Here is a 6,587-nt window from a genome sequence, read left to right as displayed (position 1 = left end):
GTTCATTCAGCACTGGGTCAGCCTGAGATTGATCATACAAATGCTGGAAAGGCAGAGTGCTGATTTTATAGAGCTCTAGATTAATGTTGTACTTAATAACTTAAAAGCCTTTCAAAGAATCTTTTTCCTCCTCCAAAATGGGTGCCAGCCAAAGCAGCATCAAGTGCTGCATGTTCACATGCTTTTCCCTACTTCTTTCTTTTTCTTTTGTCCATCACAGGACAGCTCCTGAAAGATTTTTCAGAGTGCCACTGAAAAGGCTGTGAAGCAGGAACCTCTTCCTCCATCATCACATTGGATTAATTGCCATCTGACTTCCTTTTCAGGTTGTGTTTCTCCCTTTTCTTGCTTACACAGGATCACCCTTTATCTTTATTTCCTTTATCAGGAAATCTGCTGGTCTTGTAAAAATGTTCTTGCTCCTGTATTGCTGCCGAGTGCCAACCTGAATGCAGTCCTGTCAGCTCTTATGGAGTTAACATCTGATGCCAGCCTCTGTGGGCACAAGACAAAGAAAATTCTGCTCTTGGGTTTAACTTGTCAGCTCTGCTTTTGGTCGAGTTGTAGAGATTCAGATCCCCCTCAGTGTAGCTTCTATTAGGGGAGAGGTGACACAGAGATGCTGGGCAGAAAAAGGAGGGTTGTGCAGTTCAGCTTCCTGCCTCTCTTGCATTGATTTTTATAATGAACTGCAAGAAAGCTCTTGCTAATCTGACCTCCACTTAACTCAAGGTTGGTCATGTCCCCAGATAGCAATTCGTGTTAGGCTTTGCTTCACTGCTTATGCAAACAGGCCTATTTTTCTTGAAGGTTGCAGATGTTTCCTAAACCACCTGGAGAAATCAGCATGATAAAGGATTTTAGTTTAAATCATCCTTGGTGTGCAGAGGAGGTAAAACAGAGGTCAAGGTATTGCCTTCTTGGGAAAATATGGTAGGATAACATTGTCCCTGCTAGGAACTGGACAAGGAATATAATTGTGTGGCAGAAATCTGCTTTCTTTTAGCTGTGTCATAGGAGTGAAGCTTTTGGACACTAGAAAAGCTTCCCAAGTGTAATTGTCCAGACTTCTGTTACAGCATTTCTCTGCCTTGCTGGCGCTGTTCAAGCCAACTGCCTTGCAACAACCCTTCCCCAGTTACAGGAATCAGAAATGGGAGTGATTCCATATAATTTGTTATGAATTTTCCATCAGCCTCCACCCACAGAGTCTATCTGGGCCAGTGATCAAGCATGCTACAGGAGTCCATGACTGATACAGGAGAAGAATGTGGCCCAGTGTGCTGGAGAAAGCCAGTGATCAGTTTGTGTTTGCTCAAAACTGTCAAAAAAGCACCCTGACTCATCAGTTAAGGAAATGTGTTGAGCATGGAGGGAAAGGAGGCGGGTGAGGTGCTCTCAAGCATTTGTTCTGCACTGCTGGGACACTGAGGTCACAGCCACATTGTTTGCTGCAGTCTGTAAGTTTCCGTCCTTCACTCTATGTGTGTCAGTCATTTCAAACAGCTTAACTACAAAGATTTTAGCCCAGCTGTGGACCCTTGTGCAGCAAACCTTCTTTTTTTGTATGAGAATGTTCATGGATTGGAGCTTTCTCATGAAGTTTTAATCTATTTTGATTTGAAGATTGAAATACCAGTTTTCTCCAATTTCTGCCCTCACCCCTTGTCCAGCATGCGCTATCAGCTGGTTCTTGTTTGGCCTGGCTTCCTAAGGAAGACTTGTGTTCATAGAGTGTTCCCCCTTCCCGCTTATGTTTGGCCATTTTCTCCGTTATCTTCTCACAAGAAGTAACTTCTGAGCCTTGGGCCAAATAGCTGCATTTGACAGAGATCAGAGTATGAAATGTCAACACTGTTGTGTTCTTGCAAATTTTGTGGGGAAAAAAAAAAAGAGAAAGGTGTCTGGACACAGGGAGTCTATGCTAGATGTGTCACAAGATTGCAGTCAAAGCCGAAGCATTGTTAGATGCTGGCCTGGGGAAAAGCCTGAGTCAGCACCTGCACTGTAGCAGATAGCCAGTCTCAGGAGTCCAGTCAGTAAAGAACAGGGTTTTGTCAGTCCTGCTGCTCAGACCCATGCACTAAGGACACATCTAAAGCCCAGAGATCCCTTCTGATTGTAACATTGACATGTGGGCAAGCATTGCAACCTGTGGGAAAAAATGCCTTGGTCTAGGAAGAAAGCCAAGGGGGAGGGATTGCTTCTCTAAGACAGGGAATAATTTCTTTTTATGCTTCATATTCCTGCTCTACACCAGCAAGCTGCTTCACAAATTCAACAGGTGGTTTTGAAAAGCATACAGAAAAGCTGTCATTTCATTCCTTGGACTCTTACTCTAGAACAGGTTTCTACAGAGAGCTGCAAACTCACAGAAGTAAGATGCTGAATATATCCCTGTGCCTGTGCAACCTGCTGCCCTCAGCAGCAGGCAGCCAGTGCAGGTGGTGGGAGCAGTCAGGCCATCCCTAATGGGCTGTTTATGGCTGGCACAGCCTTTTACTTTTGCCCCTTGTATTGGTGGCAACTGGTGAGACTGTCAACACAGCTCTGAGCAGAGCAGACAGCTTACTGAGCTATCCTCCCACTGCCTCCCAAATATCCATGAATGGTGTTACCTCTACATTTTAATTAACCTAGGCTGCATAGAGAGGCACTATTGTACATTATTAATATCCTTCTGTTCCCAGCAGTTTAAGAACTTGCTGGTAATGGCTGTGGCATGCAGCACAGGTTTGCAGGCTGCGTGTTTTATTTTCCATCATTAAATGGGAAGGATGGTCTTGGCAACTTCTGTCCTACTTGCTGCAAAAGTAAATGTTGGTTATTGGGCAGAGTGGATGCTTGCTGATTTAAAATACCTTGGGCAGCTCTCGTGCCAGCTCCCCCATTAGCTGTGCAATTATGTGAACCTGAGGCTGCTGGCAATCCAAATTGGGAAAACACTGTCTCTCACCTGCATAGTTTGCTGGTGAACATTTTGGTGCTGCTTTAACTCACAGGTCAGTAACATTGCTTTCTCACTACTTCTTTGTACATGTTCCCCACTGACAGCGGGAGATACCTGTACAGTCCCCCCCCTCAACAGTGCCATGTATGACCTGCCCAAAGTTTCTGGTAATTCTATGGAAGGGGCTCCCTGACACTGACATTGCATACAGATATATCTTGATCAGCACAGTGAAGCCTGTAGCTTATTGACTTTCTTTTTGTGCTCATATCCTTTTGTAGCTTTGGGGCAAAAAGAATGGGGTAGAGCAGTACTAGCTTCAGGAAAGCACTTTGAACATACAGGACCTCACCCGCCTCCCAACCCCTTTTATCAAAAGTGGCAAGGAAGGTGGAAAAAGACTTGTACTGAGAAGGAAAATCATCATCACTTGTGGGTTATGCCACCGAGAAGTGAAACTGTTTTAATTACAATGGCAGCTCTTGCTGCTTCTTTCCACTTGTGCAAAACAAGAATTGCTGGAAAATATTCCAGGCATCTTTTTCTGGAGCCTGAGGGTATGATCCCATCTTGACACCTCTCTGTAGTTCAACTCAGGAGTGGATTTTAGCAATCACTTTTCAAGTAGACAAAAGGCCTGTTTGACATCTCTTAGGATTCAATGCCAGGGTTTTGGTGGTAGCAGACAGAGAAGAGGAACTACCACATGAAAGAAAAAAAGATGAAGAAAGTGTTCTTCACATATGGAGGGTGGAGAAGGAGACAAGATAAGGGTTTCCATGGCAACATTCCTTGAAGATAAGTATTTTTAAATCTGTGTGAATTTTAGCATTGAAAACACCGTTGTGTTTTCCACAAAAAGATTTGGGGGAGGGCTGGAGTAGGAAGAATTTTTTCCCCTGCTTTTCAGGTCATTCCAGTTTGTTTTACAGAGGAGCCTGAACCCAAGCTAAATGAAGTATGTGTGATTGCTATGATGTTAATGCTTCTGTAAAGAAAGCCTTGCTTCCAGGAGGCATAAAGCATCAGTCATAGTTCTATATCTGCACCAACATCTTTGGCGCAAGCACTTGATCATCTCTTTAATGGGAAAAGTAGTTTAAATAAATCAAGGCTAGACCAGTTAAAAGTCACAAGGACAAATCTTGCAGGATTCCACATTAAAACTAGTGTAACTTGGCATGAAGTCTTAATTATAATAGATGTACAGATAAGTGATAGTAGTAGTAATGAGGTAGCTGAGACCTTTTGCGTTGGCCAAAGAGTGGAGGATGAGAACTGAAAAAGCAGAGAAGCCAGCTAAAATGTGTCCCTGGTGTGTGTCCCAGTTACTTCAATGACAGCAAAACATCCCCGTAGGTGGACAAGTGATGCTCCAGTGACACTGCTATGCAGGAAATATTTGCTCTTGATATGGGGTTGGGGCTACCTCTGAACCTCTCTGAAGCTTCTCTGCTCCAGTCTCTGCATTGCTGAACAACTCACGGGCACTGGCACGCTCTGCTACCACCTCTCTGCTGGCATCCAGGCAGGTCAGCTCTGTCACAAGCCTGGCAGTGAGACATCCAATGCTGTGTGTCTGCTTGGCTGCCAACTTTGTAGTCTCACTAAAAAAGGCTATTTTTTTTTTTTTAAACAGTTGCTTCCAACTCAGTGGTGACTCAGACACTGCAGCAAGGGTAAAGTGATCATCTTCCCCTTCAAAGCTTTACAGCAGAAGGCCCTGGGTATCCTCTCTAAATGAGAGCTTGCTGAACCCCACCATCAACTGGATTCAGATCTTTAATTTAACTGATGGAATGAGATGATCCAGCAGTCCTGTGTACCTGCTGGCTCAGGGCTTGTGTTTCAGCAATAGACTAAATGATTTCTACAAGTACTTTGTATTCAGAAGCCCTGGGGAGGGGAGGCTGAGAAAGAATGAATAGTCACATATGAAAGAGAAGGGGGCAATTCACCCATTAAGGCTCTTTTGCTGACCAAATTTCCCTGGGCCATCAATCCAGGAAGGGAACAAAAATACATTGGAATAGTAAGAGAAAAACAGTCATATTTTGCTATTTATCCTTTGGGGTGAGGGACGGGAAGCAAATAAGGGTGTCTAAAAAAGCATAATTCATACTGTCAAAAGCATGGAAATTGGCACCTAGTAGTATTGTTTCATACAGAAGAAGCAAGGCTCAGATCTAGCTAAGATGACTTGTCAACTTCCCTACATCTTCATCGATAGAACCTATCAGCAGCGTGGAAAAAAGCTGCACTTCTTATGTTACTGTTGGATCCTCTATAAAGATTCACTGTTGTCAGATTTCTAATTCTGGGAATAATATGATGCCCTGATGTTAGCACTAATGTGAAAATGCATACTCTGGCTTGGACTAAAAAGCAACTGACTTGCTCATGTAGGACTTGTTAGATTTTAGTTATTGATTATGTATATCATGTTTATTCTGTCTCTTCCTTTAAGACCACTGTGGTATTTTGCGCTGCACTCTCATGCTCTAGCTCCTTACAGCTGAACTGGAGATGCAGGAAAACTACCATGCCTAAATAACACAAGTGCAGCAACTTCAGTATCCAGAAGCTGACTCTTACTCCATCCGTGGATGCATGTGAGCCAGCCAGGCACAGCGTCAGGGCTCAGGACTCCGTGGGCGTTAGACAGCACTGATGGGATTGCTGCTGTGCAGGGGAGCGGAAGAACTGCCTTGTTGCACCATGTACGAGTGTTCTTACACAGCTCTAAGCTTTCACAAATGCAGTGTCCAGGCCAAAAAGACCTGCCTTCTGGCAACTTGTCTACCGCCTGCAACTGTCCTACTTGGGGATAAAGGTGTGGCAGATTTGTTTCTGAACATGTCCTGGCTTTATGAGGGGGCTCTCCTGCTTTTTCAAGCCCTTCCAGAAGTCTGAATGGGAGAAAGGTGCCTTAAGAGGAGAGGAGTGAGCTGTGTGAGTTAATGGGAGCTGACAGGGATGCCTGCAAGAATACACCATCACATATGACGGGAAACCAACTAGACCAATGCCCCACATTCATTGGTAAGCAAGATATTTGAGAACAGAGAGGGTGTTTGAAGTACTTAGTTCTGCTGTGAATTCATACTAAATTTGACAGAGCCTGTGCCTTGATTTGATGATACCGTTCTCCTAAAAGGAAGAAGCAAATTGATTGCTTGTTAACAGAATGCTCTAAATTAACCTCAGGCATGGGCCTGGGCCTGCAAACCTTTGCATGACTGTGACTATTATTTATGCTGTATGATTGCATTGAATACCGCTGACTGTTCAATATATTGGCCTGGCACAGCTGCACTGAAATTTTAGTTGTGGCTTTCAGTTGTTGGAAATGAAATTTTTGAAGCTGTTTAGGTGTTGGGATTTTGAATACCTCATTAAGCACCTACTTGACTATTTAAATGCCTAGATGTCTTTGTACATTTAGTGTTGCCATAATGCAAAAAAAAAAGGAAATTATATAGAAGGTTTGCTGGGTCAGGCCTCTGGTTTCATATCCCAGCAGTGATAACTAGGTATATACACCGTTGTTCACCGCAAAATCTTTTCTGCTTGAGGAATCTTGATGGAGACTTTTACATAGTAGAGATAAAAACACTGCAAACATACATCCTGCGTT

This window comes from Pseudopipra pipra, chromosome 7, assembly GCF_036250125.1.
Source record: "Pseudopipra pipra isolate bDixPip1 chromosome 7, bDixPip1.hap1, whole genome shotgun sequence".
Taxonomy (NCBI): Eukaryota; Metazoa; Chordata; class Aves; order Passeriformes; family Pipridae; genus Pseudopipra; species Pseudopipra pipra.
Note: the sequence above shows the minus strand (reverse complement) of the source record.